This window comes from Copidosoma floridanum, unplaced genomic scaffold, assembly GCF_036245765.1.
Source record: "Copidosoma floridanum isolate Cflo_tuat_1 unplaced genomic scaffold, Cflo_Japanese_pri ptg000013l, whole genome shotgun sequence".
Taxonomy (NCBI): Eukaryota; Metazoa; Arthropoda; class Insecta; order Hymenoptera; family Encyrtidae; genus Copidosoma; species Copidosoma floridanum.
Genome location: NW_028321890.1, coordinates 30653236 through 30666887, shown reverse-complemented (window position 1 = coordinate 30666887; position 13652 = coordinate 30653236). Strand labels below are relative to the sequence as shown.

Here is a 13652-nt window from a genome sequence, read left to right as displayed (position 1 = left end):
GATCATCGGTACCTGGGTCACCCTCACAACAAGCATACCTATATGTACATATACGTATCGTGGTGGAGTACGCGAAATCACGCTACAAGGTGTGTATTATAGTTTCACGTATGCTCAACATATATACGTATATATACGCGCGAGGAGTACATTGCACACCGTCTCGTATTGCCGCGTAAGACGAGGCGGATGACAGAAGCTCCGGTGTCGCGCTCCGTCGTCCTCCTCGTTGTTGCACTGCGCCGTAGTACGGAAAATTTGCCGACCTGCTCCGGCTTCTCGCGTTTCGCGAAATCACAACCGGACGGAAAAACAAAAGGGGTGAAAGAATTTCGCTCGCAATTATGGAGGAACAACAATTTTCAAGAGCTTGCGCCGAGTGGAAACGGAGAAAGAAAGAAAAAAAAAAAAGAGGGAGGGGGCCTATAGTGTTTCTGGAAAGCCTATATAATCGGTCTTATCTTATCGGCACGGCGCAGAGTTTCCGCTCTCGTACCCCGAGCAGTGCGTGTACAATATTACATATATATGGTACATAAGGTTGGGCGTGTGTATATAAGCTACGCGCGCAGGAAACCGTCCCTTCCGCCGCCGCTGATGTGCACCTCCTCCTGCTTTTATTGCGATAGCGCAAAAAGCTTCACTTGTTGCGGCAGATTTTTTTTTTTTTTCTTCTTAAACTTCTGCCCACCGGGGTAAGGTTGGTGGTTATTGTTACACGTTCGTGTTGTTTGTAAGCTCGCGAGAGGTGCAGAGCCGATGAATTAAATTAAATTAGCTGGCGCGGTTGGTGCGCTTGGGCTTCCTCCCCAACGGGGTGATGCGTTGTAAGTAATAATAATGATATAATTAGATGATGATCTTGTACGCGTGCCGCCCATATGTACGGCAGCTCTATGTTGCCATTGCGGCACATCCTCGTGTATATATAGGTGCCACGATGTATGACTCGCGTTTACTACTTATTATCTGGTACGTGACGACTACAAGTACACGTATTTTAACTCGAGGTGCGTCTCGCGTGGTGAGACTTGTACTGGAGTCTTGAACTGTAAATTTATGCTCGGAAAAAAAGTGTTTGATGTCGTATGGAAACAAGTAGGTACTTTTTTTTTTCATTAATCACGGTGAAATGGTACAAAGAATTTTAGTATTTTTAACGAGGATGCGGATTTACTGTGCTGTGCAGAGAAACATAAGTATAAAGCATTAAAGTAATACTTGGGACAAACTGAACGTAAGAGAAAAGATAAACACTGTATTATTACAGGCCCAAGGGTCGTCTTTTGTTTTGATTTTGTATGGAGTTATGTTACTCAGATACCAAAGTTACCGTGAAGCAAACAATACAATGGACATCAAGAACACGACAATAAGCAGCAGTAAAGTAAATTTCTAGAAAGTGAGGCAAAAACTATTCCAACGTATAACAAGTATACACTTCACAAGAAGTAATTAAACGAATGAATAAATACATTGATTTGTTCCCACGACAGCTGATGCTTTGTTTTTTTTTTTTTTTTTGTTTTTTTTTTTTTCTTAACTTTCAAATAAAGTTTACGACTCCGGAAGTATAAAAGTGCCGCACGAGTTGTGCTCGTATTCAATAATATTCTGTGCCAAAAGTATAAAATCCGAGATGAAATTGGAATAAGTAAGTATATCTGTGATCTTAATGATAAACTTTGTTCGCGAATCCCTTTGAAAATTTTACCGAGTGCAAAAGAAGCCAATTACCTTATCTGGGCGTAATCGAAAGATATACATGAAAGGACATGTGTATACATGTATACGTATGCATTCGTGCAAAAAGAAAAAAAGTAGGATATAACGACGAGAGATATGATAAGAACACAGCATCGAGAGGAAGAGAGACACCGGGGGGAAGCAGAGGCACGCGCGTAAATAATAAGCAACATCCCGAGAGCAGCAGCTCGTTCATAATTAGCGCGGCGCATTCGAGAAACTTTCGAGCGATTTTCATTACAAGATTTATACATCCGTGTTGCCATACGTATATGACGAGGCTCTCGTCTCGCGATGCAAAGTCGCGTCATATCCGTACAAGTGGGTGGGCGGGCGGAGGAGCGTAGTCGTAATGACGAATTCACAAGTAACTCCTTCGCGAAGCTGTCGGCTATACACGCTTCCCTCCCCTTCTTCTTATTCTTCTTCTTCTTTTTCAACCCCTTTTTTGCTTCCATACGTATATATATATATATATACCCTTCCACATGTATATATGTATATTATACACAGAGGCATGTACTGGGGCGGTATCTCCGCTCTAATGGAGCTTACGCACACGCGTTGCCTTTTGCATATACTTGCCCAGGCTGATCGAGCCTTCGAAAGGAAGGGAGTCTCACGGCGTAAAAATAGCGTCCATCGTCCCTGAGGTGTCGTCGCTGGCTCGTCCTTATATATATATGTACATACACGTGTACCCAGGGAGGCAAGGGTTGGCGCGTTATGTGTGCGTGTGCCTTTTTACAATAAAGACGCGTGTTCCACATTATAAATGCAAAAATGCCCACAGGCTGCGCTGGAACGCGTCTAGCCGTATGATATATTATGTATGTATACAGTATATATATATGTATGAGTTGAGAGCCTCGCTAAGTGCACCGGCGCGTTACGCGCACGTTTACATATATATACACTTGCGCCCCTGACGATGTATATATACTATAAAACAATCTTAAAGCGCGCAACCGGGCGAGCGAGCGCTAATGAAAGAGCCGAAGGGCAGAATTCCACTATATACTCCTCTGTTGGTGGACGTGCCATATACTTCTTCTTTTTCTTCTTCTTGCGCGTACAAATTTTATTGCTCCTCCATTTAATTACTTTTGCTGCCCTTTGGACGCTTTCACATCCTGCCTCACGCACATTTACATGCATTCGATCGAACGAGAGCAGGTATAGCCTTATTCGATTACGCGTACAGACGTTAGTGTACATAGAATCGGGTGATGCTTGTGGTTTATATGTCCGCTGTTTGTCAACTGTTGCATATATGAGCGCTCGAGGGTAGGAATAAATCTATTTCTCCTTTGCTTAATACATACGGTGTGTGCCTACATCCGTAGGCAGCTCGGATTTCCGGTCTTTCTTTTCTTTTATTATCTTTTTAATTAATTAAAAAACAAAACAAAATACTCATGATGCTCGTGGCGTGTATATTTATTATGTACATTTTTAACCAGCCAATTAAAATTATCAACGCGAGCAAATCTCCCAGCGGACGCTCTGCTAATTTCTAGCGCTGAATTTAGAAATCCGCTAATACACACGCTTGTATTACACACTTATATTAGGTGTACGCAAAAGTTTTTTTTTTTTTTTTTTTTTTTTTTAATCACTCTCGATGGAAGTTGGGCCAATAAAGCTCTACGCCGTCCTAGCGCGTATACATTTGCGTGGGCCGATAAAAAAAAAAAAAGAAAAAAAAAGTTGGGGGGAAAGGGGGCACTAAACGTCGAAGCTCAAATCCAAGAGCGGGTAGCCTTGAATGACGCGAAATCAAGCTGTCAAATTCGATTTTCGCGCTCGGATAAAGCAAACTCGTCGCGCGCCTGTATACAGCTCGTGTACGGCCGACGACTAGCTGAAGCAAAAATAAGAAAAGCAACATAAAAAATCAAGGCCTACTTTTTTTTCCCTCCTCTCCCGGTAAAGGGTAGACGTAAGAGTTCGATCGAGCGACACGTGTATGTGTGATTGCTACAAGTATTATACATACACGTATATATAGACGCCGCCTTGGATCGATGTCATCGCGCGCCCCTGCAGCCCCTAAAGCTTCGGGCACGACAAAAGGTGACGAAGCGATGAGAACCAGACGCCCTCCTGATACATATACATATACCTAAATCACAGCTTGGAAAAAGAGTTGTCGGATAAACGACACGCAAATCTCCTGTATTACTTCCCTCCATCTCGGTATATGGATTGTACCTATACGCACAGTGTAGTATATAATAGAGTAAATCAAGCTGTTGCTTCTTCCAGACCGTCGATATAATATATAATGTGGAGTGTAACATGCATGGAGCTAGTGCGCAGAGGTAGCCCTATTCTCCTCCTCGTGTGAAATGAGGTACTACAGAGCAAGCCAGTCGTGGAATTACACGTACGCGAGTTGTTTTACGGAAGAAGCTGCGAGTCGAGGGAGCCCAGAAAGTGGTGCAGGAGGCGTGTGTATATATAACATATCCCCCCCCCCGGTACAGCACCACCAACCATTAGCTCGCTCGTGTGTCTCTTTGGTATACACCTTATAATGGTGTACGTATTGTTGTCACGCTCCGCGTGCCATGACGCCGCTGCAACGTGCACGTTTTCACCCGTTAACGAATTACACTATGGGTATAGGGGTATACCTATATATACTATACAGAAAACAAGGACATAATATTGTCGATGGTATCGCGCGTGGGTACAATGTGCCCCATCTTGGCTGTTAATCGAGTACCAATTTACAATATGCGTGCAGGATACAGTCATCCACTGTCCCCCAAATTTACGATTATTTCCATGGGGTGGTTCACCTCTCACGTGGCCTCTTTTACCTACATATATATATATATATTTTTTCACCCTCTTGAGAGTACGCGTTTATATATATAGGTGAGCTATGACGCAACCTGACCCACCCCCTTCCCCTTTTCCTAATAAACGCAATCAAAACTTTGAAGCTTCGTTCTCTCGTTTTATTGCTAGGTATATAATAATGATAATAATTATATATTCCCCAGTGGAGTGGTCCTAAACGCGCTACAATTGGCCCCGGAATTTTCCTCCTACATGAAAACCCATATCTTCCATCGTGCACCACGCGTGCGCGCGACGCAATAGACGCCTCCGTCTGTCTCGATTTAATTGGATTAAGGGGTACGACGGTCGTGGCGTTGCCGGGGGGTCTCTTTCCGCCCACGTCTCCCCTGTATTGTATATATATACCTACTCTTTGGTCGTCTCGCCTCGAGCGATCCCACGTGCACATTGGGACCAAGTAAATAGAGCGTCGGCTTGGGAAAAAAAAAACTACCCATAGAATGCGAAGCGCGAGCTCGCGCTATAGGGACACAGTTGGGGGATGCAATGGGGACTGCATACAACTGCGGGCGGCTATATCGGCACTAATGAGCGCGAGAATAACGCGGTGCGTGTGTATATATATATATACATAAAGGTTCCTCGACGCCGATGGGGGTTGCAAGAGTCAGTGTCACCGTGTGTATATATATGTGATACGGTGTATCAAAAGGGAAAAATCATGAGCTTCACGGGCTAATGGATATATACAAGCGAGGAAGGAAGGCGCGACGGAGACTAGGTATATGTGCGGTGTAGCACGTCCGCCGGTGATAACAGCCCAATGAAAACCCGCCCCTGTACCCCCCGTCGTCTCCTCCTTATTTTTTTCTCTCGACGTGTATCCTATACGCTGTTTTAGCTCACCCAAGGCGCGCTGAAAGCACATTGTGTTATAGAAAGTACCTACACATATACGTGCGGGGGAGTAAGGAAGGGGCGCCTCCTCGTGTACCGTATACGTGCTCGTCGTACAGCCGAGCTCAATAAAACAAATTGGCCGAGCAGCGTGCCGAGAACCACATAGGCGACGAGGAAACCCGCACGAGTGTGTATAGCTGTACATTGCCATAGGCACGACTACTCCTCCTCGTTAGGAGTTCCCGCGACGGCCGGCGCAACGAAACCCTTGACCTCGAGAGTTTTCTATTCTTCTTCTACTTCTTGGACACTCCGGCTTTTCCCGACCGACCATTCGTCTTTTTCATTATTTCTTTCTTTCGTTTGACTTTATGCGTTTCGTCTCCGTTAAGTCGCCCCACACCCCCACACACTCCTTTCCCCTTCGTGGTGCAATAGAATCGGCTGCAATAATTATATCCGAGGTGTCGCTTGGGTACTTTGGCTGGAGTGCGCCTACGTGCCGTCTGGAAAAAAAAAAAACTAGAAAAGTTGAGGAGTGTGAGCCCGAATTTTCCCAACAGCGGTACGAGTATGGTCGTAGTGGCCGTCTATCTCGTGGCTCTTGTCGTCGCCACGCGGGCCATGCATGCACGGCCGTAACAAAGGAATCAACTCCAAATGATAAGGATTCTCGACCTACATCTGGGCTGGCACGTGTTGTTGTGCACGTGTGTGTGTACAATATACACACGAAAGAAAGAGCCATCGTCGCTGTTGTGTATACCTATCCGGGGAGGCAAAAGGGGGCCATAGGTACGCCGCACAATGTCTCTCTCTTTCTTCGTTCCAAAGTTCTTAGACATCGCGGAGCTTCGTGGTGTCTTCTCCGTCTTATTGTCTCCTTCTCTCTCTCCTTTGCGCTGTTCATATCTTTTTTTGGGCGCAAAAAGAAGAACTCGGGCTGCCTTTCTCTTCGTTTTTGTTCCCATTGACGCGCGAGCCTCGGCTTTGAAATTTAACTCTGCCTTTGTTTCGTCGGTTATTCTTTTCTTTTTTTCTTTTTTTTTTTTTTTTTTTTTTTTTTTTTTCTTTCCACACCGCCAAAGAAAATCTTTGGTAGCTAATAACGCGAAGCAAAGATGTTCCCTCGGGCATCCGTATTATCTCGCGAAACGGTATACACAACACAATCAATTTTTCTTCTTTTTTTTTTTTTTTTTTTTCGTTTTCTCGCTTTTCACCGGATTTTAATGCAATATCAGTTTCCGCGATGTGTAGTAATGAGCTTTTCTCGAGCGAGCGCCGCTGTAATTATTTCCCTCCGAAACTCGATTAAACGAATTTCGCCGGGCGTTATATCGCTTAGCTCCTTGTTTTGGCGATTCATCAGCGCGAGATTGTAATCAAACAGAGCTAGGATGATGAAGGTGTTTTTTCTCTCTTTTTTTTCAGTAAGAAAACAAAACCCTTCGATCGACCCTCCCCCCCGCCAACTCTTGAAACAACAACGAAATATCATCTGTTATATCCAGCGAAATTTGATTTGATGTACACATTCGCCCCACGTGTGTGCGCGTATCCATCTGTGACTACTGAAATGAAAAAAAAAAAAAAAAAAATCACCAATCATGTTTTTCTTTTTTTTCTTTTTTTTTCATCGAGCAGCCAAATATTTGCGTTTGCTCGCGCATCGACCAAATTATTTCCGTCTCGCGGAGTCGTGCGTTGCGATATCGAAAAATGAATGAAACGCAAAATCAAATAAAATACAAACAACCCTCCCCGAGAGTTGGCTCGAAATCTAATAACTGCACGTGTAATATTGGTTATTGATGCGTATATAGTTGTATAAAAAACGGAACGAGGAGGGTCGACGTCAGGCGACGATAGAACAAATGTACACGTACGTGATATACATGGCTCTGTTAATCAGCCGAGCAGCCGGCGCACCCCTTTTGCACGAAATCGAGGACTTGAGCGTCATAAAACCGCGTGGGAGGCGATAACCCACCCCTTATAGCTCCCGAAAACCCATCCAATAATAAAAATCCACGTCATTTGGCTAAAAGCCCCCGTGTCGGTGGCCAACAGCGCACCCATCCTTGTGTGTGTGGGTGTGTATACGTGTAAGGGCACGCGAAAGAGAGTCCTTTCCCTTGATTCCCGCACGGCTCGTTATCTCGGTGGTGGAATCGAGGCGCGGCCGCCGGGGACTCCGTATCACGCGAGGGGGTGCACATACATAGGCCTTGATGCGTTCAATTGAAACGCTTATACCACGTGATTGTGTGTACATATATACATGCATCTGTAGCTATATATATATATGTCTGATTCCCTCAAGTAGGTTAACGTCTAATGTAACGGGAAAGCTCATGCAGAAGCACGTATGCATGTGTATAGGTACAACGCGTGCGAGTATCGTTAATGTACTGTTATAACGAACGCATACGTGCGCCTGCACCTGTACAATGCCTATTGTTGAATGTGCAATTTGCGACGTGTCAAAGTACCCCACGAGAGAGGGAGGGAAGGGGCGACGTTTGACTATCGCTGTAAGGTTGTTTCATGCATATATCGTACAGAGAGAGATGCCATTGGAGCTAATAATCGTTGCGGTCGGTTTAGTTCGAACAACAACAAACGAGCGAGTGATAGAGCCGCACTTGTGACTCCTTTGTAATAAATGTGACGTGTATACGCCTCTTTCCTGTATATGTATTCATCGTATGTATAGGGTATAGAGGCGTATAATGGTATTATATCCACGCGTGCTTGCGATTTCCGACTAACGTGCCACATTTCATTCGTTTATACATTTTCCTCTTTTTTTTTTATTATGTATGGTTCCGCGCGGAAAAACTCCATCTTTGTTCGAGCGACGGGAAAATAAAAAATAAAAGAACTTTCTAGCGTGAGAACAAAAAACACAAAAAATATCAATAGTCTGCCGTATGATATAAAAATCTCCGTCTCACCTATACACGTAGATCGGCAGATGCGTCGCGCTCTCTCCATCCCTTTCTGTCCTGCCTCTGTCCCGTATATAACATACCTATACATGTGGACCTGGGAGCCATCGCGTTTTATTGTTATACATGTAATACATTTGTATACAGGTTGTTGTTTCGACGTGGGTATTTTCGTTACACGGGATACGAAATTTATTCCTCGCACACGTGTGCGCCCTCTCCCTTTGCTATACATATTATTTCCTTGTACTGCTTTGTTTTTCTCCCCCACAACGTTTTGGTACATGGCTATTACAGTTTTTTGTCAACAGCTTCATTGGTGTATCGTGATTTTTTTTTAAAATACTTATTAGGCTCAAAATCGAGCAAAATATGACTGACACGAAATACGCGTGGGTATACCGTACCACACAAGCCATACTTTTCGTATACAGTAGTATACTTATACAGATAAAGCAAGCGGGCCGAGTCGGTCTCACGCACACGTATGATAAAATATGTACGTGCAGCGCGGTATACCCCACTTGTACGGTGTGTATCTATATACATGGAGGCCCAGGTGAGATAACGGTGCCCGGCCGCGGTTAAGTAACGGATTGGATGGTGTTGTATATATACCAACCCTGTACATGTACAGCAGGTATCAGGATGCGCCCGATCGTCTGGTCGCGTCGTGCTTCGCCTCCTCTCTCGCTCCTTTCGCTCGCCTGCACATCGCGTAATACTTAAATTCTGCTGCCATGAGCCGTGACGAATAAGAGTTAACCGCTGTCACTGTACAAGTACAATCTGTTATAATGCCAGTCGTCGCCCGGGAATTACGTGAATTTCATAATACCCAATCGTATAACTGTCGCGCTGCCTGAGGTTTTTCGAACTTGTGACAGACTTGCCAACCAAGCGAGCGGCTTTGGAAAATTTTTGCACTCGGAAGTGCAAGTACAAGTGGGGGAGAGTAAGGAAGGAAGACATGGTTTTCGTCCAATCGATCGGACATCGCTTTTTCACCCGTGTAATAAATAGGGGAGGGAGGGGAAGGGTTTCCGCGGAAACTGTCACGGCAAAGGAAGCGACTTTCCCGACGGCAAAGAGCGCACACATTATTTTTTCCCTCGGAAAATCTTGGCAGAACAGAGAGAGAGAGAGAGAGAGCTCGACGATGAAAAAAATTTCTCCACGCGTAATTCTCACGGGGGCCAACGAGGCTGCCTATATTCATCGTCTCGTTATTGTCTCGAAAAGCGATGTGTATATATATGTTATATACATGGCATCTCGCGTTGCTCCCGACAAATTTGAAACCATCAGAGGGAATTACCAGCAAGCGAGGCCGCAATTTACGCGCGCGCTAGGACGTATACAAGTGCCCCAGCTCTCGCTATAGGAGTAACACAAGTATTATAAGAAGAAGAAGAAAAAAGAGAGAGTACGGGTGGTATACAATGTATATAGGTATGTAGGTGCAGGTGAGGAGAAAAAAAAATAACAATAATTACTCGGCTCGCCAACGTCGTCGTCGTGCCCAATTACACTCGGCGCGTCGCTCGGAGTTGGTGCAGCAACAGTCGGGATTTTTTTTATCTTCATCTGAAAAACTGCTGGAGCATGGGAGGGGGGGGACGCGAGGATGGTGTCACTTTGTGCGACAGTATTTTGTATATATATACGTGAGCACGAAAGCGAGACACGAGGAGTGTAAAATCTGTGGCGCATCCTGCCCCGCGTATATATGTACATCTGGGTATACGCGCTAATTCGAGTCCAGTTAGATTTACCGAAGAGGGAGAGGATGCTAGTCTTTTTAACGGTACCCTATGTATCGAAATGCTCTTGTACTTACTTTTTTTTTTCCTCTCCTGCTCTTTCTCATTTTTCCACGAAAATCCAGTACGACGACGATGACGTACCTACACGCGTTGCGACGGCGTCGATGTGTTTGCCAACGGCGACGATGTCATGAATTATTCATTTTTTTTCTCCAAGAGGCAAAGAAAAATAAATAAAAGAGCACCCGCGACCCCTATCCGTATATGTATATTTATATACTCCCTCTTTCGAGCGTAAAAAAAATAAAAGAAAAGAAAAAAAGAAAGATACGCACTTGTCCTGTACCACACTTACCATATGCCTTCTTCCTTCGGGCTATGTACGCTCGTTGTTTCCGCACTGATTCCACCTTGCCGACAGGGATTCTATGCGAATTCATGGTACATAGGCCCGTTGGTGGTGAACGAGCCATCGTCGCTTGGTGAATTTCGAGGGCGAGTGAAACCTTCGTTCCTGCCGACTCTAGAGGTCAATGTCAAAGGGGGGGCGAGCTTTTGAAATAAAAATTAACACCGATCGCGATATGATACCCTATACCTACGCATCCGCTGTATTACTGAGTAACATATTCGTAACATTTCTTATATTAACTTCAAAAAAGTTGAACGAGTGCGCGAGCGTTTCGTCAAAAATGCCCTTCCAGCACTGTTTTTTTTTTTTTCTTACGAAATCAGTCCTTGAAATATATATCTCTGTACGATATCACTGTACAGTGTGTGTTCCATAGGGGCAAGGTATACGGGTATACAGGTTGTAAAAAATAGAATGGGTAATCCACGCATAATCGATACACAAATTATTTTTTGTACGTACATGTACGTGGCTCCTCAGAAATGCAAATATTCGGACGGAATTTAGGGTAAAACCAATTTCAACGTCACCCTGACCCCTTCACTTGTCCATAAATATATTATATACGTATGTATACTTACACGTGCAAAACGAGGACGAGTGCAACGTCCGACACACTCGCGTATTATATACATATACACTCTCCTCGGTGACTCAATAGCTGTAAGGAATATTATGATTATGGTACAGTATTTTACACTTGCACACGCGTATACGAGCGCGAAAGCGTCCAAGAAAGATTGTCGAATCAACAGATTCAACAGAAGCTCCACGATGTTGCGTCATCTGATCGTAAGATTACCATAGGTGTACATATTTATATTATATACACACTGTTTCCTCTGGGTTAAAAACCAAAGCGAGTATAGGCGTATGATACGTAATACAGGGTCCATCGACTCCACGTCTCGTCACCGCGTCGAGACCCAAAGAGAACCTCTCCACCATTCCGGTCTTGTCGGTGGAACCGGATTTTTTTTAGCGCCCATATATACATAACTAACGTAATCATATGATGTAGGCACATACATTTACGTGTACAATACGTATATGTATATGGGTTCGCGGAGAGAGAGGTTGATAACCGAAACGCATCGCTGCGCCCGAGAGAGCGTGTCTCGCTCCGACTCCTTCCCCCCCAACTCTTTTCTTCGCACTTTTTTTCCTTCTTCTCCCTGTATCGTGTGTATATAAGAGGGAACTGCTACCTCCTCCTCCTCCCGGTGTGTATACATGTATAATGTACAAGAAGACGGAGGAAGGCAGCGATGATATTATATACACATCTCTTTCCTCCTCCTCCTCCTCCTTATTTCTTCGCGTTCGACGAGAGACTAGTGGTAACTTTGCGAGGTTACACAATTCCTCTCTCTCTATTAATATAGGCACACCAGGTAGCCATACTCTTACAATTTTACGTACGATATACTTATTTATACTTGTATGATAATACATCGCACAACCATATATCAGACGCGAGGCAGGCGCACGCGCTCGCTAATAGCGTATAGATTCAAGGTCAGCGCTCCTTCCGTACCTCTATATGTGTATACATTACGTACGTATACATATATATATAGCTGCTCTATCTGTCTCGCGCATAATAGAGGAAATTCAAATCTCAATCTCAATCTCGCTCTGTGTAGCTCGGGACTAATGGCGACCATAGTACGACTCTAGATTTAAATTAGTCCGACGCCCTGGTATATACGCCTGCCATCGGGTGTGTATACCCTTATACAGCACAGATACACACCCACCCCCACAAATTCACGTTTGACTAATTAACGTACAATATAATTGACTCTCACTGCTTTTCTCTCTTTCTTCCATACGTTCTGCGTCATCACCAGATGATCGTACAATATTATATACCTATAGGTGAATGTGTATGAGAAAACTCCGATGGTTACGAAAATAAATAGCCTGGCATTGAAAACCATCAGCAATGAGTCCCGGAAATCGGTATACGCTTACCCACCGATCTTTTACTCTCTCCTTTTCGTGTGTTTCGATAGGTATAGGATATTGGTATGCTTATACATAACATCAGAGAAAACTAGTACTTTAAAGGACGAGCTATTTTTTTATTTTATTTCTTTCTAATGAGTCCCAATACTTGAAGTGGGCCTCAAACAGATGACACCTTGGCGTTAGCAGTGGTCCTTGCTCGAGGTAAGGGTAGGGTAAGCGCGAGCACGTGTCTCGTTGCGCGTGTACGTATACATACACCAAACGTATTCAATACCAGAGCAAAGGAGAGGAGAGACAGACTCGCGGGTGCCGCTTCCTCGTCGTCGTTCCTCCCGGTCGCGCAGGGAAGTAGTTGTTGCCTCGGTGAACGTCCGCGAGGAGTTCGTTGACCTTCCCTCGCTGCCTCGAGCGCGCGCTTAACCTCGACTCTGCTCCTCGGCCATTGCTCGCTTACACACACACGCTCGTCTCTCTTCCTTCGCGATTCTTCTCCTTTCTCATAGGTATATACTCTAGCTTTCTCTCTCTCTCTCTCTCTCTCATAATTATACGATGTATGCCATGTAAACTTGCTTTTGCCATACGGGTGTCTACCACCCTTGGCATGAATAAATCCTGTTAAATTCAAAAAAAAAAAAATTCTCAAGTCCTCGATCTCTACTCCCCGATAAGGATTCCCCGACTGCTTCTCGCTGTACGTGTGTGCGTGTGGAACGATTTTACGTAACCCAAACGTGATTTGAATCCTCACCTCCACCGCCGTCTGACCACCCGTCGACCGGCGCTCTGGAATTTATTTCTCTCTCAGTGGCTACCCGATGTATAAATTGCCCAATACAATATTAGGAAATGGTGTTTTTTTTTTTTTGTTGCTCCTGCAGTTCGCTTGTTACGTATCTATATAGATGCCCTCTATGTACGTATCCCTGTACTTTTGATTAAATCGAGTCACTGGCTCGCGACCGAGTTTTCTTTTTCTTTCTTTTTTTCCGGCTCCCTCGGGGAAAATTTTTACTTGCAAATTCGAGAAGCTCTCCCTACCCGCTGCGCAAACAAGTTTCCATTTTTTAGTGCGACTGTGGTTTG

General features: G+C 44.5%; 1 protein-coding gene across 8 annotated transcripts in view; it reads left to right on the top strand.

Moving 5' to 3' along the window:
- Positions 1 to 13652, top strand: part of pum (pumilio) — an 83525-nt gene that overhangs the window by 55009 nt on the left and 14864 nt on the right. The window lies entirely within an intron of this gene.